This window comes from Diabrotica undecimpunctata, chromosome 8, assembly GCF_040954645.1.
Source record: "Diabrotica undecimpunctata isolate CICGRU chromosome 8, icDiaUnde3, whole genome shotgun sequence".
NCBI lineage: Eukaryota > Metazoa > Arthropoda > Insecta > Coleoptera > Chrysomelidae > Diabrotica > Diabrotica undecimpunctata.
The window spans coordinates 23,738,649-23,764,871 of record NC_092810.1 but is presented as its reverse complement, the minus strand read 5'-3'; the positions used below and the strand labels follow the sequence as shown (position 1 = coordinate 23,764,871).

Below are 26,223 nucleotides of genomic sequence, written 5' to 3'. Positions count from 1 at the left end.
TTGTTCTAGAAAATTGCAACATTTACCGATGATACTGCTATCATAGCAATATGCAAAACCAGCGAGGAAGCTACAGAAAAATTACACAGATATTAATCAAATATATACTCCAGGGAAATAAGCAAAAAATAGACCATGTTCGTGACACTCAATAATCCAGGTCGTTGACAACTTTTTTAGTTATTGTAGACCTTATAGGAAGAAAACGTACTTGTTTCCTGCCTTGAATTTGGAGCCGTTTTTTAATTATTAACAATTTAATGCAAAAAAACGCGATTTTTTCTATGATTATTAATGATACTAGGTATTAAAAAAATAGATTTTTGGAAGAAAATTATTTTTTCACGAATTGTTTAAACAAACTAGACCATTTATTAATTAATTAATATATAAACAAATTACATATTTGTAATGTACGTAGAAATTACATACAAATTAAAAAAAAGAGTAATCAAAATCCATTGAGTAGATCCGGAGATATAGAAAATTTTATTAGTTTAAAATTGTTTGTTCGGTATTTAAACGGCATGGATTTGTGGGTTCTTCCTAGTCACTATTTGAACTACATTTTTGAAAATTCGTAGAGGGTCCTGTAAAGGTACAATGTTTGTGCAAATTTTTTAACAAAAAATACAAATCCCATTCTTTAACAAAGGTTCCTTCATTATTATAATCAAATTAGCTGTGAATTAACAAAAAAACATGGCCAACTTTGGCCCAAATTAACCTAGGCCAAATTTTTTTATTTGAAAATTCGGGTGAAAATACTAGCTTTTCGAATGTAAAAGACTTTTTAAAGTTATTCTAAATGTTTATAAACTACATAATTTCAAAAATTTTACATCAGGATTTTTGACTATAATAAGTTATTCTTTTATTTTTTTTAATTCATATTGATAGTATAAGTCTTTTGCTTTCATTTGCCACCCACAGAATTACCATATCTTTATTATTTTCTATCTCTGTTGTTATTGTAAAAAAAAGGTCTCTGAGATAAACAAATATACAATAACTTTTAAACTAATTAATATATCGGTCCCAAATTTTGAGGGTTTGTTAAGTACCCCAATACCCAACTTTGGGTGGAACTCTAAAGTTTAAAGTTTAAGTTTACTAAAAGTTTTTAACAAATATCAATTGTCACTTATTTTGCAGTTTGCGAAGCAACAAATTGACTTTTCAACTTTCAAAAATCGACATTTTGAAGCTTTGTCAATATTCTAAAAAATAAAATTTTGTAATTTTATGTCAATTATTTAGCTTTCTAATGGAGTGCAAAAAATAGAAAAAATCGCGTTTGTTGCATTAAATTGTTAATCATTAAAAAACGGCTCCGAACTTTAGGCAGGAAACAGATAGGTTTTCTTCTTATAGGTCTACAAAAACTAAAAAAGTTGTCAGCTACCTGGATTATTGAGTGTCACGAGAAAATCCCTAAAACCCTGGACTAATATGACTGGACAAGCAAGTGACGAAACAAACTTCATAAATTATGTAAACTTTACTAACAAAAACGTTTAAAATAAATATTCCAATAACTACAAATAATCAAAATTCCATATTCAAATACTGCAAAATATTTGGGTATTGTCCAATAAATATAAATAATCAAATTCCATATTCAAATACTGCAAAATATTTGGGTATTACTGTTTAATAAGCCCTAATAATGTTATTCAACATTATTTATGAGAGAGTGTAAATTTCTTACCTACCTGTCGGAGAAAATCCAGAAGCTATCGACAAAGACAGCCTGTACTGACCGAGAGAGAGTAACATTTAGCAGAACTTTTTTAAAAAGTTTATATCAAATAACTGCTTTGTGTTACACTTTATGTTAAAAATAAAAACATATTCGGAAAGTGGGTCCAATTCTGTAGTGCCCTATTTCAAAAAAAAATTTTTACGTTTATTTTAACCAAAAATATTTGAAAAAAAATATTATTTAAACAATTAATTAATTTACAACCAAATAGTGCACTAGAACTTTTTCAGACCTTTCATATAAAAAAAGAATCATCTCAATATCTGCCATAGTTTTTGCGTTATTTGATATAAACTTTTACATTGGAATTTAGCTATGCCCAGAATCGCGAGGAACTGCCTTAAGAGTATTTCTTCGACCTTTATTGCAGACCAGAAACTAGTTTTGGTTTACCCGGACTTTTACCTTTTTTACCTAAGGTACTTCATGTTTCCTCACAATGCTTAATTATATTCTCAACTGTAGGTAGTTTTAAGAATATTAAGTTGATCGGATTGTTTGATTGCGGCATTAATTTTTGAATTTGTAGAGATACCATGCATCATTTTATCGAAATAATACAGCTATTCACTCAATTTGATAACAAATAAACTGTAGAATATAGTGACATAAGTGACTGACTACATTGTTTTCGCAGCCTCATTGTCTTATCTTTTTTGGCTTTTTAGCAGTTACTTCATACTGTCTCATTATGGACTACCTAAGCTCTGATTACACAATGGGCGGGAACTTTAAAAACCTTTCAAACATTTCTAATTCGTGTGTATTTGTCCCATAATAAGTCGGAGATATTGGTTTTTTTAATTGTTTGAAGAATAAATAAGAACTTTTGATTATGAACCTTTATTCTATGCGATTGGTATTATTTGTTGTTCGTGAATTTGTGAGGTAAGAATATCAAAATATTAAGATATTTATCATCAATGTTTATGCTTTAAGGTTATTTTTGATTAAAACTTTAATTATTTTTTACTGTATTTCAAGATATTTTGTTGTTGTTTTTATCGCGTATTTCAAAATGAATCCATAAATCATTGAATTTATTTACAAAGTTAAAAAATATTTAAATTAATGTTTTATTCTTTTTTAAGTGCTAGTGATTTTATCCCCTAAAAGATTAATAATTGTTGTCATGACTGAAAAATTTAGTTATACCGGATATCTTCAATACATGCTTACTAGCCATTGTATGCCCAGATCTAAAAAATAATAAACTCAAAAACTATTACAACATTCAAAAAACATTTGTTTAAACAATCCTTATGGCATTTCGATAGAAAGGTTTCCAAAGAATGTTATATTACAACTTACACTACGAGGAAACGAATATATTTAGTCTTTTACAGGATAAAATCACTGGCAACGAAAAAAGTATAAAACATTAGATACGTAGACGGTAGACGATACAAAATAAATACACGTAGACGGTTGCGTTTCGATTTAATTTGAGTCTCTTACCATTCTCTAACACGTGTTTCTGGGTCTACCCGTCATCAGAGAGAGTTTGTAAGAAGACTCAAACCAAATCAAAACGCACCGACTACTATAGCAATTATAGGAAAAATAATTACCAGAGTCTGCTACTAGAGACCTCTAGTGAGGAAAGATGAAGTTAAATGTCGATAGCAATTACAAGTAAACGTAATTAGTGTGAATTACTTGAAGTGAATGGCTTGATTAACCAAGCTTAATCAAGCCATTCAGAGCGATGCTGGGAATATTTATATTCCACTATGCATCAACAATTTACTCATATAAATTGCCATCATTTTTGTACTCATTTCGTCGAGTATGGACGATAACAAAATAAATATATGTAGACGGTTGTGTTTCGATTTAACTTGAGTCTCTTACCATTCTCTAACACGTGTTTCTTTGTCTACCCGTCATCAGAGAGAGTTTGTAAGAAGATTCAAACCAAATCAAAACGCATCGACTACTATGGCAATTATAGGAAAAAAAAACAATTATAGGAAAAATTTATTTAAGTATTATTCAACTTCGCAAATAAATTCAATGATTTATTGATCTATTTTAACATAACTCTGGTAAAAACAACAACAAAATACCTTAAAATACAGTAAAAAAATAATTAAAGTTTTAAACAAACAATAACGTAACCTTAAAACATGAATATTAAGAGTAAATATCTTAATAATTTGATATTCTTACCTCACAAATTCACGAACAACAGTTAACAATTCCTTACTTACCTCACAAATTCACGAACAACAAATAATACCAATCGCACAGAATGAATGTTCATAACCAAAAGTAATTATTTATTCTTCAAACAACCAAAAAAGCCAATATTTCCAACTTCTTATGGGACAAATACACACAAAATACAAATGTTCGGAAATATTTTCTAAGCCCCGCCCATTGTGACGTCAGACTTAAGTAGTTCATTTTTAGTTGTCTTTTAACATATTTGGATGATTCTTAAGGAATTTAAATTAAAGTCAAACACCTGAAGTTGTTATACAGTGTGGCGCACCGAAAACGAAACAGAGGCATTTACTGGCAGATAATTCCTTTTTTGAAAAAACGCTCGGACCCGTCGATTTTGTTTTCGAGGGGGACACAAAATTGGCATAAAATCACTTTAACATTTGCAGCCCCTTAAGCGGGGGTGGCATCATCCCTAAAATTTTAAATGAAAAGGGGGGTCGAATGATCCATTATTTGAAAGGTCTTTCAACTCCCTTTATAATGATGTAAAATTCATGTATTCAATTCAGTAGTTTTTTAGATTTATTGATTTAAAGTTTAAAGTAGACTTTAATAGGTACATCAAATTAGTTTGTACTTCTTTCAGAAGAAATTTGAGTAAAAGCATTTTCTTGATAAGTAAATGCTTTTATTTACTACGCCCATGGTTTATTAATAATAAAAATAGCAATTGAAGTGTCCTTTGTGACAAAAAAAGTTGTTTCTTGAAGAAAGATAAGTAGAGAATGCCACGTACTTATTTTAAATAGGAAATAGTACATTAGTGTGCGATTCATTTGACCAATCTTTGTTGTTAAAATATCATTTATTGCTTAATACATAAATTAACCATGGTATATTCCACGGCAGAAAAGGTTGAAATTATTGAAATATTTTTCGGAAATAATCAGTGCGCTAATAGAACAGCACAAATTTTTAATGACGACATGAGAACAATAATGTGCACCGAAAATATGTTCTAGAACTTGTAGCTAAATTTCGGGAAACTGGATCAGTCGCCAATAAAAAACGTAATATTAAAAATCCTATAAGGAACGAAGCAACAGAAGTGGGGGTTTTAGGGCAAGTTATTGTAGATCCTACATTAAGTACCCGCAAATTGCAAACTTCGTGTGGTGTTAGTCGACGTACTATCCAACGGATTCTAAAGGCCCATAATTTTCATCCGTATAAAATTCACCTTGTACAAGAACTTAATGAAGACGATTTTGATAAGCGAGTAGAATTTTGTGAAGTTATGAGTGAACGAATTACAAACGATGAACAATTTTTATTTAACATTTGCTTTTCCGACGAATGTTCCTTTTTTTTAAATGGCGAAGTAAATCGCCATAATTGTCGATATTGGTCGGACTCTAATCCCAGAATTTACCATGAGGTACACACACAGCAGCCACAAAAATTAAATGTTTGGGCTGGGATTTTTGGCGATCATTTGGTTGGTCCTTTTTTCTTACCTGGAAATTTAACTGGTGAAATGGATTTGGAATTACTGCAAAATGCCATAGATCCTGCGCTTACAGATATAATTGAAAATCAAAATGATGGTCGATACGTTGAGAATATGTTGATGGTCCAACAGGATGGTGCCCCACCACATTACGCATTAAGAGTTCGGCATTATTTAGATCAGACCTTTACAGGTCAATGGATTGGTAGAAGAGGTGCCGTTGAATGGCCCCCAAGATCGCCAGATTTATCACCTTTGGATTTCTTTTTGTGGGGTTACTTAAAAAGCAAAATCTATGCTACTCAGCCAACATCCTTAGAAGATTTACGACAAAGAATTGTGAATGAGTGCCATCAAATTACTCCTCAAATATTGCAAAATGTCCGGCAACGTTTTCAGCAAAATCTTTATTATTGCATGGAAAGTAATGGTGGTCATTTTCAACATTTACTCGGCTGACAGGTCAGTTCATTCTTTATTTTTTAACAACTTTGCTGCTGTGTATTGATCTCCTCTTACGATCATGTATTTAAACTTTAAATCAATAAATCTCCAAAACTACTAAATTGAAGTACATGAATTTTACATCATTGTAAAGGGAGTTGAAAGACCTTTTAAATGATGGATCATTCGACCCCCCTTTCCATTTAAGATTTTAGGGATGGTGCCACCCCCGCTTAGGGGGCTGCAAATGTTAATGTGATTTTATGCCAATTTTGTTTCCCCCTCGATAACAAAATCGACGGGTCCAAGCGTTTTTTTTTTAAAGGAATCATCTGCCAGTAAATGCATCTGTTTCGTTTTCGGTGCGCCACCCTGTATATTTTAATTTGTCCCAATATATAGTTGTTATTACTGAAAACCATAGACACAATTTTACAAGGAAAAAATGTTTAAAATGTGAAGTGATAAAAATTTTTGAACCTATACAAAGTACCTGGAACGCAAAAAGACGCAAAACTAAAAGTCATTCTTACAAAGTAGATGCGAAAACCTTTGACCTTTATTATCGTATATTATGATAATATAAAATATAATAGTATCATAAATTCGTCAGCGTTAGGTCTAAAAAAATAAAAGAAAATATTTACAGAATTTCGAATTATTGCACCAAAGCGACTCATCGTTTTACCTACGTCTTTATAATAGCAATAAACTGCGTTGGTTTTTAATCTGTCTGTGTCTTTTAAGAAGTGAAATTAAATCGGTCTTTGATCGTCAGTTTATATACGTCCACGATACTTACAAAAAAAGAGAGAAAAGATTATAATAATTTCAAGAAAAAAACTAAATACATCAACACGAAATTAGCTAATATAGAGGAAGAAAAGCTATTATACAGAGTAAATCTTTGGGAGTTCCAATAATTGAACGTTTTAGAGGAACTTGTCATAATAAATATAGATGGTTGCGTTTTGATTCAACTCGAGCCTCTCACCATTCTCCTACACGAATTTCCATTTTTAAATTTTATCAGGAAGACTTTGTGAAAGGACTGAATTGAGCCGACGCATACCACGTGACCATTATTAGGTATTAAGATAATGCACCAATAAACGCTAAGAGCGCCCTCTAACGAGGTAAAATTGATCGAACTTGACATAATTATTGAAAATTTAGTTGAAAGTTGACTAAAACTTCTTTATTTTTAATATAACGCCCTATATATTACGAGTATTAAGAATTTCGATAGAACTGTTCTTGAAGATTTTCTCAATATGGGGTACAAATATGGTACTTCACAGCGAATGTTTTACGAGATATGACCAATTCTATTACGAAACAATGTCTGACTTGACACTTGACAACCTGAATACGATAATGTTTTAAAAATTGTATACTATAACAATATTAAGCAACATTGAAGGCAAACGTAGTGAAGCAGTCAGTCCGATGTCGTTAGCAGAAACATCTTTCGAACATCGGTACATAAAGTCAAGATAAGGCAGTTAGTTGTCAATGTTCTTCTTCTTTTTCAGGTTTCTTCTCCTATCGGAGGTTGGAAATCATCATCGCTATCTTAATTTTATTGGCCGCGCTTCTAAATAAATCAATTCAATGTTCTAGGATGAATTAACTCATGGAAAAGATTGTAAGGATATTTAAAGACTATGAAACTTATCAGTATTGACAATAGCTTCTAAAATTAGGAACAGGTAAAAGTAGCAGAACAAGCATGCATGGTCCTGGAATACTCTAATAAACATGCCATCCAGTGCTCTGATTTTGATGGCAGGAAGGTAACACAGGTTAGCTCTAGGTGTACAAGAAGTAAAAGCAGTCATCTACAATGATTAGAAGGTTTAGCAGCAATCTGCATGATCTATAGAACAGAACTTACCGTTTCTTTCTTTCCTTATACACATAATTCTAAATCTAAGAAGTCAAAGGGTTAGTCAACAATAGTCAGAGGATAACAAAAGGATCAGTAGCTCAAGAAGAGAGTCAAGGTCAACATCACTACATTCAACATGTAACTAAAAATATAGATTTTTCAATATTGTTAAGACTGCATACGGTGTATTAATTCAGAGATGCTTGGACGTTAACCAAGATATGGACGTCTGTTTCATAGATTATAATAAAGCGTTTGATTAAGTGAAGTACAAGTGGTACAAGCAGCTTATGAAAGTCTTGAAATCAAAACAAATATACTAACATGACGTTCAGATCAGAAAAAATATATTATAAACAAAGAGCAATAGTACCCTTTAATAAAAACATATCCTAAAAAATCGAACTTAAAAGAGAGGTGAGACAAGGCTGTGGGCTGTCACCACTTTTCTTCAATGCATACCTACTCTGAAAAAATTTTGAGACGGACTCTTGAGGGGGAAACTGTTGGAATGAAGGTCAATGGAACAGCAATTAACAACATTATGTATATAGATGACGCTGCTATTTTGACAGAAAAACTCGCAGATATACACTATAAGACACTATAAGAAAAACACTATAAGACACAGCATAAATATTATAAGTTTATTTTCAAAAAAGGTATTACCATTTATAAAAAACCGAAATTTTTTACTTATTTTGCAACTTCCTAAGCAACAAATAAGGATATAAACATTTAGAAAACGCCAATTTTGAAAGTTTTTATATGACATAAGTTTCTTTTCTTCTTTGTTTAAAATGTTTTTATATATAAAGATATATATGAGTGATTGTATAAAATAATAATTAAAAAATAAATTTCTTTACTTATTAACTTACACAATCATTGATATAGTTATCATCTTAACCTGTAAAGTCTCTACCACTGGGCTTGATGATAAAGTATTTAATGTGAATCTCGAAACAAGTATCACTCTTTTTATCAGCGATAAAAAATTAATTTTTATTATGAGTACTTGTCTCTACTTTTGCCAACATATTGAAATTCTTCAATCAGTGTGTTCTGGCTGTTTTCCGGAAATCCTACTCCTAACAAAAAACCAACCACACAGTTTTCAATGGAACGATCAAAGTTATGTCTACATTTAAAAGATCGGATTCCAAATACAAAAATCCGAAGAAGAACCAGTGTAGAAGACGCTGTGAAAAGAGCAAACCATCACAACTGCTATAAAATGGAATTATTAAGTGGATACGCTTTTTCAAACAGGGACGTTTTCCAGCAAGACGTAGCCACGACTTGCGAAGCATACAGACACACTGGATACAAAATGTGCAGATAGAGAGTTATGGAAGCATTCAAGGGAGGTTCAGGGACTCGAGTGAGGCAGTAGACAAATTTATAAGATAGATAATGAATACATACAAACCTTTAGAGGGTTTCACTTCGTTCCTCAGGTTCGGGATTAGTCAGGTTTCACTGTCACTGTGTATTAAGATTACCATCAAAAAACACTTTGTAAATAATTATTAGTACATGATTAGTACTAATAACAGTAATGATAAAAAAAGGTAAGACACTGTTGAACAATACCGAGTTTCACTTTTACATTTTTATGAATTATTGACACGAATTACATACTTTGCAGCAACGATCATAGACTATCTTGATATCTAAAAATAAAATCTACACAAAATCGACGCACTATAATAAAATTTCGTGTGTTTTGGTACAGGTAGACAGCATCACTCTTGGCTACTATGATTTTCTATTTAAAACCGGTTCGATGGTATATAATCACTATGGTTATATCACCATGCCGTTTAGGATAAACAGGTGTCTTGATAAAGTAAATGACAACTATAGGAGATTTTCTGTGATAGAAAATTGCATTGTGTTTATATTGATACATTTTTAATTAAAAAAATGATCAATATTTTTAATGTAAGAAAGAGATCAAAAGAGGAGTGAAGGCTTTAGAAGAAAATGTAACGTACAGGATATAAACAAATAGATACTAACCAGAAAAAAATCATGCCATAATCAACAAGCAGAATAAAGGTGACCAAAGTGGTCAAAATAACAAGAGATACATTACCAGACAGGTATAATATCGGAACAACTTGGAGTGATGATTTTCCATTCCGTAACCAGCTTTCAGAAGAAAAATGTGTGGACTATATGAAAGGCCAGATGACTGAAAATGGGTTGTACAACAAAAACTAAGATGATTGAGTTTGCTGTTCAGATATGGCTTCGAGGTATTACAATTAAAGAAAATTATAAAAAAACTTAATGAATTCTATGCCAAAACAAGTTTAAGCTTTTATCAAATACCAATAAAGGACATATCTATATATACATATCTCGTTCAAACTTGTGCCGACATCTTGCGATTACTAATCTCCATTCTTCTCTGTTTTTCCACATGTCATCTTCCAGGCCACTCTCTCTTATCTCTTTGTCGACACCTTCTTTCCTACTTTTCTAGTTCGAATTCTATGCATCTTGCAATGATCATATTGTCATCTTTACATCGTAAGTTATTAATGAATAATTGTCCGTTAATGGTACCTCCCGCTTTAATATTATTGAAAGTATTTTGAAAATTGAAAAAAGTTAAACAAAAGTGGCGATAAAACGCATCCCTGTCTAACTCGTCTACATATCTATATTTCTTCTCTAACCCCTCCTACCGAATTTCTATCCTCACCTCCAAGAAGTATGATCATGGTCACACGGGTGAACCCTGGTAACCTGAGCAACCCTACTGGAGATTGGGTAATCAACCCTAATGGAAGGTAGGGTTAGGGCTGACTAGAGAGGGAGCTTACTGGTCAACGGCTTTGGGCGAATGAACTGCTAAGTGGAAGGGTACTCTTTTGCCCTGAGATTGACAAAGTGGCCTCAACCCCGGATGAACCATGAGTGGTCAACGGCATAAGGATGCAGGAGATAAGGAGAAACCACTGCATTAAAGATACCTAAGGATATCTAAAAAAAAATCACTAATGGAGAAACAAAAACAAAACGGCTCCGAGTACCAGGCGTTCCTTAAATGGGGCAGGGGTGCGAATAATCTCCGGGTGGAAAAAAAAAAAATATAAATCGTATTGCAACGTGGAATGTACGACCATTATATAAAACTGGACAACTCGCAACGGTAGCACTAGAAATGAGCAGACTTAAAATAGAGAACTTGACCTTAGCGAAGCAAGATGGCCCAGTGCTGGACAATGCTATCATAACGACATTGTTCTTTATTACTCGGGTGGCAGTACTGATGAGCACAAAAATGGTGCAGGAATCATGATTAAAAAAACACTACAACCTTATGTCTCCAACTTTATATCCTATAATGAAAGAATAATAATGTTACAGTTGAAAATCCACCCAATAAACATATTTATAATTCAAATTTATGCCCCAACATACAGCAGCACCGATAATGACATAGATTTATACTATTCAGGTTTACAACATCTAAAGAAACATAAAAAACATGAAGTCAACATAATAATGGGCGACTTTAAAACCAAGTCGGTAAAGGGAGAGTAGAAGATATTATAGGAAATGATGATCTAGGAATAAGAAACGATTAGAAAGAGGAGACCGATTAGGACAATATTATCAAGAGAAAAAACTAGTCATCACAAACACCTGTTATCAATTACCACCAAGGAGACTTTATATATGGAGCGCACCAGGAGACAATGAAAATAATCTCATAAGAAGCCAAATCGATTACATTCTTGTTAACAAAAGATTCAGAAATGGACTTAAAAGAGTGAAAACATATCCTAGTGCTGATGTAGACTCTAATTGACTTTTTGCCAACGTTAACTTTAAACTGAGAAAACAACAGAAAAAAAAGTCAAATTAAGACCAAATTTGTCAAAACTTGAGGGAGAAAAGTTTCAACAGCAAATATATGAAGCAATTGCACCAGAATTCACAGAAGCTTCAAAAAAAGATATTAACAGTGTCTGGAACGAAATGAAGGAGGCAGTACCTAACGCTGGTGAAACGTTTGTGGGTAAAAAAGAACCAAGTTCCAAAAAAGACTGGATGCCACCAGATATTATAAAGCTTATAGAAGAAAAACGAAAATACAGAAATACAAATGAAGAAAAATATCTGCAATATCTAAAAAATACCAATCTGCCAAAACTTCCAAGTTATCCTCTTTCACTAATTTTAACAGTTCTACAGCTTTTTCGTCTAATTCAGTTGTCTTATTATCTTTAGAGTTTTTAATAGCATTTTGATTTCATCTGTCGTGAAGTGTCTCTTTAAACGATTGAATTCTTGTATCTCCTGACTCTAGGCTTCTTTAAATTTTATTTTGTCGGCCAGCTCTTTTGTGCTGTATTATTTGTCAGGTACTTATGTTTTCCATTGTTTCCTAGTTATTGACGTTATTATTTTTGCCTTCTGAAAATAATGGTCACTTCTGTATGACAGGTCTGCATGTACTATTACGTCTTGGAATTGGATACGAGTATTTTGTCTACTTATTGTAAAGCCTAGAAGGCTTAAAGGACATACCTTACTATATTACTATTGAGAATACTAAAATATTTATATACCAGTATGGTTTGTGTTTCTTTTTTGTGTCAATAAATCTGTTTCTGTTCATATTAATTCAGACAATGTCCCATAAAAATACAATATTCTTGTGATAATTTTCAAATTCACTTTTATAAAGTACATTTTATCATTTTTGTACATAATTGAAATCTTTACATTCATAAACAATTGTCAACTTGATCAAATATTCCTTACGCCTAATCTGTTTTCGCTAATTTTATCTGATTATTTAAATAAAAACACGCAGACTGAAGTAGATTATTTAATAATATTGTTTTTAAAAAAAACCTATTTCATTGAACTTTAGTCTTTCGTATATAATACTAATCATCGCGTTGTACTAGAAACGCACATAAAATCATCGTTTCAGTTGATGTTTTTATTGTGGTGTTTAGATAATTAAGTTGTTCAGTTATATTTGCTAATATTTCCCACGCCGGAGATAAAGAAGTACTGCCATGAAGATAATGAAAAGTGATATCTATATAACCAACGTGCAGACCCTCAAATAATAATTTAGTAAACGGCGATTACAGTAAATGCTTAGGCGAGCTAAAAAACTAATAAGCTTGTAATTAACAGTAAATGCCGGCTTGTAAAAAGCCGGTAAGTGCTCTATTAGTAGTCTTGCACACACAAAATGTTGCATTTGCTCAGTAGCCTAGTAGCCAACTACCTGACGTGTGAAAAAAACTTAAAGAACAAAGCTAATATAATATAATACATTGGGTGGGTATATCGTGAATATATTGATTGTAGCCAAGTATTATAGCTACTTGTGCAGAAGCTAATGTATAGTTTACAAGCTAGCTCGCTCAAAAGCCGGTTACTGGCGTGCAAAGTCGCCAGCAGTTCAACTTTTTCCAGAGTGTTTTATAAGCAGGTAACGGAGCAAATGCATTAAGAGGCTATTGATTATGTTCAAAAAAATAGGGCTAAAAGGAGTTACAACGTTAAAGGGGTTTTATTGTTTCATATGGTCGATGGACCCCCAAACACAGACATGTGGTTACATGTTATTTTCTCGGATATAAAAGTCTATATAATATTTTTTCTCAGTTCGCTGCGTTTTCTTAATGCCCTATAGTCAGATAATTTTTTTCTATACCTGTATACCTAAATGTACAAGGAAAGAATACTCCAATCAGGAAACCACAAGTAAACTTCTAAAAATTATACAAATAAGCTGAATTTTGCTAAGAATGTCAATTTTGAGACCCCAAAAACAGTTTTGCAACTGGGGAGGGGGGGACATCTATTTACCAGAATCTGTGCTCTGTAGAAAAAAATGTTACAAAAACAAGAAATATAGCTGAGATAATATCGGATAAAAATGTTTATTAGCACTTTTTCTGTAGAATGAACCGTTCCCTCAGAAACAGCGCTTCAAGCGACCGGCGATTTTATATATAATCAATTGTTTAAATAAAATTTATAACTCGACGGTAAAAATTCGATAGCCTTTGATCAGAGTGTCCTCGATGAAAATTAAAATGGTTTTTAAAGATGAAGAGTGCAGCTTTCGTACGCAACTTCCACATTTTGCTGTAAATAGCAAAAGTCGTTAAAAGTACAAAAGTTTAAAGAACCATATCTTGCTTAAAATTAGTCCTAGAGCCTTCTACAGTAGACCATTTTAAAGGTAATTATTTTTCCTTTTAATTTATTATACCATTAAACCATTGAATATACCTAAAACTAGAGAGTGTAATTACCAGATATTTTATTTCCATTACTTGTTCAATACTGATGCCATCAATTTCTATTTTACACTTGGTTGGTTCTTTGATGGCTACTATTTTTTAGTTTTCTGAGATGAGATTGTCATATTAAATTTTTTTGCTCTTATGTTTATTTCTATTTTCCTATATTTAATATTTTTATTTCCTTGTTTCCCATTCCGTATCCTCCTCCTTCGTTAACGCTTTTGATGATTTCATCCATGATCAATTTGAAGAGCATGGGGCTCAGTGAATCCCCTTGTCTTATTCCGCTACCTATTTCTATAGGTTCTGTAAGTTGCCCATCTATTCTGACTTCCATTTTGTTGTTTTGTTAGATGTTTTCGATAGTTTTTGCAATATTTATGGGAACTTCTCTATTATACAGAAGATGGATTAAATCTTTGAGTCTTACTCTGTCAAACGCATTCTTTAGGTCAATCAGACACAGAAATGCTGGTCTGTTATACTCTAGTGATTTCTCCGTAATTTGTTTCATAACGAATATTGCATCTGTACACGATCTTCCACTACGAAAACCCTGTTGTTCATCTGCTAAACTTATCCTCTGATTTTTGGCACGTGTAAAATTTTAGTTGTAACTTTTAGCGTTTTAGCGTAGTATTTAACATGTTTATACCTCTGTAGTTTTCTGGCTGTTTTTATCTTCTTTTTTTAATAGTAGAATTAGTTCGCTCGTTCTCCATTCTTCCGGTATTTTATTGTGTTTTATAATTTTATTAATTGATTTTGTTAATTGTCCTGTCATTGCTGCTCCAAAATATTTCAGTATTTCGTTTGGTATCTCGTCTTTACCTGCTGCTTTTTTTGTTCTTCAGGTTTTCAATTTTCCGAAGGTATTTTTCGAACTTATTGTAAATTTATATTAAGTTCTTCATTTGTGGGTATCTCTGGTGTTTCCGGTTCTAGAGCCGTTTGTTCTTTCTCTGCATATAGCTGTTTTAGGTAGTCAATCCAAGTACCCTTTTCTATGTGTTTTGGTTCTATTAGTTGCTTTACCTATATTCTTTGACCTCTTATAATGCGCCATATTTCCTTTTGCAGACCGTAAGAATCATGTTCCATTTCTTTGGAAAAGCTTTTCCAGTGATCATTTTTATATTTTTTACCAGTGCATGTGTTTCGTTTCTAATTGTTTTGTAATTAAGGTATGCCTCTTTTGTTTTGGTTGAAATATATTTCAAGTAAGCTTTTTTATTTTCTTTACATTTTTTCTTCACTTTTCTACAAAACCATGGAGTTCTTCGCCTTGGGAACGATTTATTTTTATTTATATTTCTTTCACCAAGAATTTCCTTGGCCGAGGCTAAGATATTAGAATTAATTTTTGCCCAGCTTTCTTTGACTCTTTGACCATCACTTTCTGTGATATATGTGTTTCTGTTTTTTTCGGTTATTCTTTTTTGGAATAGGATGTGGAGTCATCCTGTAAGCTTTCGACTTTTATGGGCTATCGAAATATAATGAAAAACATAAACGAAAAATCACGTGTGTTCCTGTTTTTTTGCTTGGTTTTTTTAAAATATTTTTGTCAAAAAAAAAAATTTTTACCTTTAAAAGGTGACATAGAATCTACCCAAATGCACCATAGGGACAAATTCACCACTTTTGTCAAAAACGCACCCCTCTAAATGATGGCACTCTGTGGTTTTCTCATATTTGGAGATCCACTGACCATATAAAGCAATAAAATCCCTTTAACGTTGTATTTCCTTTCTACAGTACATAATCAATAGCCTTAAGTACACTGGGACTAAGCTAGCTTACGAGCTTCTTGTGAAAAGTCGGCTTGCAGCGTATAAACTGGCGCGTGTCTTAAAAGTATGGGAGGTATCAATATTAGGAGAGCCCAAGCGAGGATTTTGCGTGTTACTCGAGCGCGTCAGAAAATCATATGGGGAGAAACCTTGTGGTATTCTGTAATGTACCCCTATACCATATATGAAACCTTCCAGGGCAGTCCACCAGATTAGTAAACAAAAATCGATCCTCAGAAAAACTCGAGCGCGTCTGATTAAGACAAGTTTAAGTTAAGTATATGAAAAACAGTGTATATTCAATAAACTGACGATTTAAGCGAGGCGTAAGGAAATGGACGAATCACAAAGTTTAAAAAAAAAACGTCATCTTAAAATACTCAACCACGTTTAATTTTTTGTATTTTGAAGGAAATCCTTTAAGGATTATGAAAAAAATATAATCTGACGATTTTCATGGGGCGATGTCGCTAAAACAGTAAATAAAGTGTGGAGCGTACAGCTGCCGAGAACTGTATTCCCCACGCGGCGTCTTGTGGCGTGGCATATTTTTGTTCGTTGTGTCTTAAAACAATTTTGTGAATTTAATGCAACAAGTTTTATATGCATTACAATAATCAGTAATGTAAGCGGGAAATGTGTATTTTGTGGAGAAGAAACGTGTGAAAAAATTAAGACGTTTGCACCGTACACTTTAAAAAAAATGTACAACTATTTTGGAGTATTGTAAAGTGAAACCAATTCGAAGAAAATGTAGCGACGCTTAGGCTACGGTAATATAGAGAGTATAAAGGAATCCTAGCCTTGGCTGATAAAAGTTTATGGATTTAAATTAAAATTAAAGTTAAAAAAATTCGACAATAATATTGATTTACTTTACATGCATTAGGGTTTCAAAAAAGTTTGATTTAAAATGCTAATAAGGATGGGGGGCCGAGCGCCTGCCGTATAGGGTTAAGGTTGGCGCCTTTTTTAGCTAGTCCGGCCCTGCATAAATGTGTAAAAAATAACCATAATTGTAGAAAAACTTGAGTGGCAAAGAATTTTATCATTTTAGGTTATATAACTTTATCATTTCATTATTTTAGCGCTAAATAATACACTGAAACAAAAGTTCTTCAGAAAATACACACGGTTTTACAAAAAAAATCCTATTGCAATAAATTTTGAGCAAATATGATATTTTTCTAACTTTTAATATAAATACCAAATTATAAAAATCACTTACAATAATACCATACACTTGAAACTACACACAGACTTACGGAGACCACTTAAGATCTATTTAACGCGGATGCTGTTTGTTAACTGATGTATATATCTTTAACCAGCACGTTCTCATATTCGTTTAACGCGTCTGATAACTGCTAGCATTTTTATCATTGATAAGAAATGTCAGTACATGACCTGCACGATACAAATAATTAGCATTATGATAAGGTACCTTACAAGTTGTATTATCAATAATTTTTGTTTACATATGAAAAGTTATTTTTTTGAAAATAAATTTAGAAACGCGAAAATGGAGTTCATTGAAATACGTCATAATCAGATTAATCATTTTGTAACGAAATATTTTTCAGGTGATGTATAATGTCGCAGTCAGATGGTTAAATTAGCCGTCCGATTTAACAGCTAGCCCTTTTATTGAATAACGCCATTCAATCACACGACTATACCCGGTTCACAATTTGTCGATAGCTCACTACAAGTTTAACGCTAATTAGAAAACTGAAATACAGAGAGGATAGGTAATACGATATAATAGTAAAAATCAACTTGAAACTGACAGTTTAAGATGTTTTCGACTAACCCACCTTGTATCTGAAGGAATACAATACCTTATAATCCTATTACGAGGGTATTTTGAATGGTTACAGATGTGTTACACCAGTGTCGTAGAGTATATGATTGAAACATTGTTTTGAACTAAATAAATATATTTTTTAAATTGTACTTATGTAAATTGTATTTTTTAATAAAACTTCTTTATTTTATTCAAAAATAAAAAGTTTCTTGCCATTTGTAAAAGATACATTTATTTAATTAAGGGGAAAGGCGCCAAATGTCGCCTGGCATAATTTCCAATGTGTTTTAAATGTATCCATTATTTTTGGAATCCGTAGAAAACTAATAAATATTTTTGAAAAATTTAAACGCAGAATGAAAGATTACATTATTACTGAGGGCAGAAAGTCCCTGAAAACTTCTACAATATTTATTTTAATATGTTATGTAACAGGGGTGAAAATAAAAGAGAAAATATAGTATAATTTTTAATTGAAAATATTGCATGCAAAAGAAACTTTTTATTTATTCTAATAAATATTTCATTCTGCCTTTAAATTTTTCAAAAATGCTGTTTAGTTTTCTCAGGATTTGAAAAAAAAATGGATACATTTAAAACACATTGAACATTTTGACAGGCGACATTTTGCGCCTTTCCCCTTTAATACCTTACGATTACAACTATTATTACTTACCTTATATAATTACGATTAGAAAACTATTCAAATTCAAAATAAATAGGATCAACTTCGGAATCCGAGTCATCTTGAGGGTTAATAATTAGCGGTTGTGTCTCTACGGTCGCATCAATTATGTTATCAAGATCCCACATTTTTTGTTCTTCTTCTATTACATGCCTTACTGCATCTTTCCAGTTTTGTTCTGTAATATGTTGTAAAGACTCGTATAACAAGTATTTTATATGACGTATTTTTTCTAGCCACATAACTTTTCATTTGTGCCCAAATGAGTTCAATTGGATTTATTTCGCAGTGGTAGGGTGGAAGTCTAAGGACTGTAATGTTTCGCCTTTCCGCCATTTTGTCAACTACGTATTCCTTGATCTTAGATTTGTGTTGCCAGGCAATTTTTAGAAGTTCTGCTTTTACCATTCCATCTTCGTAACGCAGATACTTATTCCGCAGCCAGTCAAGAATATCCTGTTTCTTCCACGCAGTCGTTGGAAGTCTTTCTACTAGTCGTGAATGATAAGGTGCATTATCTAATACTATAATTGAATTTGGTGGTATGTGTTCAATCATCTGCTCAAAATACCCTTCGAAAACATCAGCTGTCATCTCCTCGTGATAGTCTTTTGTGCTTTTGGACTGAAATTCCAACAAACCATGCTTAACAAATCCTTTTTCACTGCCAATGTGAGATATTATTAATCTACTGCCTTTACCAGAAGGTGGGGGGATACCAGTAGACCAACCTTCCATAAAGGCTTGCCTGGAGTTTAATATATTTTTATCTGACCAAATTTTTTTTAGAGTATGACCTGAGTTTACCCACGTTTCATCCCTGGTAGAATATGGGCCTTCCTTCAGCCCGGAATTTTCGTATGGATCTTAGATAATTTCTTCTCCAACATATTATCTCCTCCCGGTCAATCAAAAGTGATTTTCGGTCTGATTTCTCCCACCGGAAATTTAATTCTTTTAAAACTTGCCACAATTTAGTTCGTCCGATATGAGGCAAATCCGGGTCGTCTCTAACTTCTTGTAAAATTTTGTTTAGGTTTGGTATTTCTTTTTTGAAAAAAAATCCATGAATTTTCCTTCGAATACCATTTTTGGCAAATTCATCAATTTCAATAGGCTTTTTCCCTCTCTTTAAGTGTTCGTTTGTGTTTGGGTTAGCTATACCGTGTTTTTTTCTTTCTGATAGGAACCTATATATAGTTGACTCTCCTACGCCAGTCATGTTGGCACAACTTTCGACTATGTTGCGAACAGTGTTTGTGGGATTCTGAGAAACCAGAGCATCGTGAACATTCAGGACAATAGTCTTCTCTCTTGGTAAATAGACAGACTTACTGACTGTACGCAACAGTACCGGTGTAAAACTTGATGATGTTGATGATGAAGCCATCACAAACAATCCAACAAAACAAGCACGAGCGAAAGGTACGTATATGTTCGTAGGTATATGGAATAAAAAATCACTCACGCACTGCATATAATTCGCAAAAGAAATATTCGAGACGCTAATTACTGCCGTAGACGCGGACACACCGACGAGCCGTAAATTACATGCGATCAAAAACGTACTAAACAAAAAAATTGTTTTCGTTCGTAATAACTTCACCCTTTTAAGTTAAGTTTCAAATATAAACTGAACAAACGAGGCACGTGGCCAAAGCATACCCATTATATTATTAAAAATCTGGGGAATTCCATCCTAATTATCTTGCAACGAATAGTACCTTCGGATATGAATTCCAGGTTTTCTAGTAAAGTGATTAAGCGCGAAGATTAGTATTGAAATATCCAAAGAGATAAGGTATTCTTATTTACAAAATTGTTAATGGTTAAATTCTTATTTTTATTAATATAATATAATTACATAACATTAGCCGTAAAAGTTTTAATTGTTTTTTTGCTAAATATATTAGTATTAAAATATTATTAATATTATATATATATATATATATATATATATATATATATATATATATATATATATATAACAGTATAAAAAAAATATTATATTATTATTTATCGAATAAACACCTCAGGAACGCCTATGGTTTACGACCGTTTTATGAGTTTATCAAAAAAATTCTTCATTTCATCGAATCATCGGGAGGTCTCCTTATAAAGCATTGTTTGGTAGTAATCCTAAAGCTAGTTTAAAAGGTACTAATATACCCTCCCAATTCTTGATGAACATTGAAACAGAAGAACAGTTACAAAAATAAAAAAATGGGAAATGTGACGATAGTACTGAGATACAGCATCAGAGTTTAACACCGAGAGATCGAACGTAGCATAGAATGATGAAACTCAAATCACAGAGACATTAGTCGAACAACCTGAAAATCCTGAGAATTGTGAAGTATTTAAGACTGATAGGAAGCTAGTAGTTCCTCAAATCTAGGTGACAATTACTCTACAAATGTTGATGCTAATAACATTGATGAAAAATCTAGTCAGTTAAAGTAGATTGAACTAATTTGTGTTACATGTCAGAATCCTACCACTAGTACCCATAGCTGTAAGTCTTGCAATAATCCTGTTCATGTCACATGTAGGTTGTTTGTAGTAGGAGAGATAGGTTTTGGTTCCACAGTACTGCGTTTTAGATGCAAAATGGAAGAAAACATACTATTTCAGAGAAATGAGACCCACAAAAGTTTAAAACGTGCAGCTGAAAAAATGTTTGAGAACACAGCAAAAAAACTGACACCTCTACTTAATGGCAGTAGTGTCCCGATAAATCTACCGAAAGTTGATCGTGAACCTTTGGACACCAAAAATATCAAAGGAAAAATTGTGGATTTTAGAAATGGAGTTTATGGAATCGGCACAAAAACAGGAACTATTAAAAATTGGTTTGTGAGACAAGAATTACACTCATCAACGGAAAGCTGTGATGATGAAATTTTAGATACTCCAATATATTTACAAACAATTAATAACCTCATCTGTGAAGTAAGTATAACATTATTTCATAAGTAAGACATTATAACCGTTGTTCAATTAAATGAAAGGGTTAGATGTGCAACTAGATGATTATTTAAATTAGCTATTTGCTTAAACGACTGACCATCGTCGAGCTGACCTGTCGTTAAACGTTATCTTCGTGGTCGTCAGCCACTCGGCTAATCGACATTCAGACATGTGATTGAATGGCGTTGTTCAAACAAAGGGCTAGCTGTTCTATCGAACGGCTAATTTAACCATCTGGCTGCGACATATCTCCTCCGCTGATCAATTTCTTGTTGTTCCGCGATCAAAATGAATAAAACTGCTCTAAGGAATGTCTAGATAATTTTATAAGAAATATATTATATTAAAACAACTGGAAAATTTGACTACAAAATATATAAAACTAAAATAAACAAAAACGGAGTTGTATAAATTAGTTTTATATTAGACCAAAAGGAATTAAGTTGGTATTGTTTTGTGGAGAGATAAGAGGTAAGTAGGGAAGACTCGTACACAATGACACATTTTTTAGGAAATGCTTTTGTCTATAAAATTTGATAGTAAGTAACAGTGGCGCACTCGGGGGGTTTGGGGGTTAAACCCCCCTCCCTAGGGTACCATTCCGACACTGTTACTCACAAATTTTAAGCACTCAAAATGGAGGTAGGTAGAATAAAAAAAATTCGGTGCCCAACCAAAAGCCCACCCACTGGAAAATTATAGGTGCGCCACTGGTAGTATGAGTAAAGTAAAAATAGTAACTTAAAAATTTTCAAAAATATGCAATACTGAATTTGTTTTAGTACTACACAATGAAACGTATTAAAAACAAGGATTAAATACAAATAATATTTATTATTTCTTCAAGTTATCGTACAATAAAATTGTTAAACTTCAAACCAAATCGCAAGATAGTCGCTTGTTTTCTGTATATATATAGGTGCTGGCAATAACATAACAAAAACAGATTTCCAACCCATATGAATATCAGGAACATCTGGAAAGTAAAATGAATTGGAAACGGATTGGTAATGGATGTTCTACTCAAATTTCACTAACACAAAAGAGTCTTTTAAAATATCAGTATTTTCAGCAATTGCGTAAGATTCTGTCATCCTTTTGTTTCTGCATCATAGGAGAACTTAATTCATTATCTGAAGAGTCTGCTAACTCTAAACTTCCGGTATCCGTCTCTGAAACACTTTCACCTGGCTTGGTCTTTTTTCTGGGAGGGTCCTTTTTACAGCCTTTTGTACTTAAAGCTTTACAAATATTTCTTACACCTACTCTTAGTTGTGGGGGTTTTCTTATCTTCCGTTTTATAAGAAAGATCTTTCATTTCTGGTGTACTAGTTAAAATGACACTTTTCCTTGATTTCCGTCTACGATTTGAATTTTTTCTGGGTGCAGCCTTAGGAAAACTGCGTATGTCGAATGGGGTAATAAAAGGACTTTTTGATGTCGAAGGTATTTCAAGAGTGGAGTTCGGTTCAGATTCTTGGGTTATATTAGATGAAGTAGAAGCTATATTAACTGAAGATGAAGATACAGATACATTTTCTTCGTGATTGGTAGAATATCTTAGTACAACCATAGCTTTGTGTCCGTTATAGTTTTCAAAATCATCAATCTGTCTATCAGTAACCGACAATAATAGAAAATCAGTTTTATTAAAAATATGTTTACTAAAAGGGTAGATACCTGTGGATTTAAAGTCATTCATGATATTTTGAGGTCTCATTGATTTTGAGTAGACAATACCAGCATTTGGTACATTTGGTGCCATTTGGTGGTTAAAAAGCCATGAATCAATCGTACTATTGTAATAGTTTTTGAACGAAAAAAAAAAACTGATTTGTTCAAAGGCTGTATCTTATGGCTTGTATTTTGGGGTAAGGTTAAAATTATTATCCCATTAGCTTTTGCTTTTTCTGCTATTTCCAGATACATAAACATGGGATTCGTGATTGTCATATATTAATAAACATGGGTTTTCTTTTCTAGCATCAGTAAGCTTAATAAAATGATCTAATATTTGCCTGAATAATTCGGCGGTCATCCATCCACTTGGATTAGCTAGTCATAATGGTCCTGGCGGAGCACCATTTAGCATAATCGTGTTAAACTTTTTACGAGGAAAAACAATGACCGGAGGTAGAAATGGCCATGAGGTGGCCACTTTGTCCGATCTAAAATACAAAATTTAAACTGAATATGTATACTAAATGAAAGTGTATTTTTAAAATAAAAACATTATTGCCATCGTAGAAAAAGAAAGTTTCACACCGAGTTTCTTTACAAACGTCACAAATAAAGTCATTGTCTTCTTCTTCTCACCAGCACAAGCTTCATGTGCCCATCGTTAACAGCCCGAACACTTAATCCATCCTTCATTTTCCCTTGACTTGGAATATAAGTCCCCGCAGAAAAGGCAATCAGTATCACTCACGTCACTGTTCGAGTCATTAAATAAAGCACACTTCGCTGATTTTGATTTCGTTTTCTGCTTTCCTTTAAATTTTTCTTTGCTTCCTTCATTCCTCTTGTTACTCTGTTTTCCTTTTTTCAGTTCCAGCTTTATTTTCTTAAGCCTTTCCTTTTCTTTTTTTCTGCTTTTACGGCTACTAGTTCCATCTTGAAAGAGCTTGAGGTCAAAACTGCAGCTGTTCCTTTTTTTCGCTTATTTTCTCGTTTGATAATATTTGCTTTAGGGATTGGAACAATATTATGTGGGCTTACAGCAAAAGTATAGTGCCCCTTACCCTTGGAGTTGCTGATTAAATCACATAAAGTACTAAAATAAGGCAGTGGACCGGGCTGAAATGTTGAAGTACTTGGCTTTGGCGAGTCTTTAGTCTTTTGTCTGTGGTCATTGAAAAACATAGGAACTGAAGCGTTGGATGCAGAGGTTGCTGGTTGGAAATCTATCTCTCCAGAAGACCGATTCTCTTTACTTGCAAGTGGTGTCTCTTGACGTCGAGGAATATCTTGTTGCGAATCTACCAAATTTTTTCCTGGCACCACAGCAGAAGTTTCCTCTTGGTATTCAACACCCAGTTATTAATTTTCCGCTTCTGTCTGTTTATAGGAACTATGCCACATTTTCCAAACCACTTTACCGCAATAGTTGGAGTAGCTGCAAATGGAAATGCCTCTCCAAGAAGTTTAGATACCTGATACTGTGTCACTAATCTACCAGGATTATTACGCAAAAATCTCTCGATCGCTTGGACATAATAAGTATTGAAGGGCCCCATGAAAGAAACGTCGAGTGGCTGCAGCTTATGACTACAGGGGGGGGGATGCAAACTACAGTTGTGTGATTTTCTCTAGCCCTTTCAATGAAATCTAGATTTTTTGTATGGGTGGAATCAAATATGAGATCCAACTTGCCGTCGCCCTTTTAGACCAAAAAAAACCGTCATAAGTCCAGTTTCATCAACATTGTAAACCCTATGAGAAGGATACAAGTGATGTTTTTGAACATCATCCAAAATGTCAAAAAACTTGGTTACATTCGTTTTGGTAAATGCTTGCACCCTTGCTGCTGAAGTCGCCTCAGGTTTTCTTTTCCTCGCCTCAATCTTTTCCTGCTAATTTCGTTTCTTTATTGAAACCATCTTCTTCTTCTCATTGCGCCGTCTCCTTTCGAAGGTTGGCGATCCAAATGGCAATTGTAGTTTTGGAAACTGCTGCGCGAAAGATCTCTGCGGATGAGCGGTCGAACCATCTCCTCAGGTCTTTCAGCCACGAGTTCTGGCGTCTTCCTACTGATCTTTTGCCCTGTACTTTTCCTTCCAGTATAACTTGAAGTAATTCATATCTTTCGCCTCTCAGCACATTGAAACCATGGGGGATGTTATTCCGTTCAGCCACTTGGTAAACAAGGCTGCGCAATGCAGCTACAGTAATTTTAAAAAAGACCTCCATACCTCCATCTCCAATAGATAATTTACCAACTGCTGTTCTTGTTCTTCGTTGAAAACAGCTCGAAATTGGCCTAATACTTTTTTATTGTCAGTGGCGTCTTGATTTTTAGTGTGTTCCTAGGCACATTGTAAGTTTTAGCAGCCGTTTGATACATGCAACTGATTACATGTTAAATTGCATTAAAATATGAAAGTAACACGGCGTTTTCACCTTAAATAAAGCTACAGTAATCGAATACAGTAATGTTAGTACAATAAGTGATCTTGGAATATAATGACTAGTCTATAATACAATAGTTTTGTAAACAACATACAATATTATTATTTTTCAATGAAAATATATTTTACTTTATGTAGGGCATAGTGGCCACAGTTTGCCCTTTTCGCCGCCATTATATAAATGCCACACTACCGGCTAAACGAATCGAGCAAGTCGTTGCACAGACACATCGTTTTGTAGCCTAAATACACCTCTTTTAAGACGTTACTATCATTTGCCTGTAATATGAATGAAAGTTTGGTTGTAATAATTAATTAAATACACTTACCTTATATCAGGATGTTGAAAAACACGAACATTTTCAATAACTTTTAAACAAATGAACAGACTAAGATGACGTTCAAATGAAAGAGTTGACGTGCAATGCAGTAACAACCAGTGACCATTATGCTTGCAGTGGCCACTATGCCCACCCTTCCCCTACCAAGAAAAATATTTTAAGTCATGGCTGCTCTAGGTACAATGCATATGTTCTACAATACAATGTTAGTTTTTATTCATATTAAAAACAGATTTAAAACTGCATTATATAGTAATATATAATAGAAGATAAAAAATAGTTAACTGAATATCAATATTTTGACAATTAACCTGGTATTGATGTAATTATTTGCCCCAAAATAACGAAGTCATATTTAAAACAAATACAACAGATTATTCAAGCAGGATTTGAACAATTCCAGGAACAAATTTGTGAAA

At 33.0% G+C, this 26,223-nt stretch overlaps 1 protein-coding gene across 2 annotated transcripts in view; it reads right to left on the bottom strand.

Moving 5' to 3' along the window:
• The window catches only part of LOC140447286 (galactokinase-like), a 45,248-nt gene that overhangs the window by 18,680 nt on the left and 345 nt on the right, over nt 1-26,223 (bottom strand). Inside the window, exon 1 of one of the 2 annotated variants that reach the window (XM_072539859.1) lies at nt 17,103-17,260. The exons of the other annotated variant lie outside the window; for it this stretch is intronic. The gene's annotated coding sequence lies outside the window, so the exon portion shown is untranslated. Of the gene's footprint in view, nt 1-17,102; nt 17,261-26,223 lie in introns of those variants that run through there. 2 annotated transcript variants of the gene reach the window in all.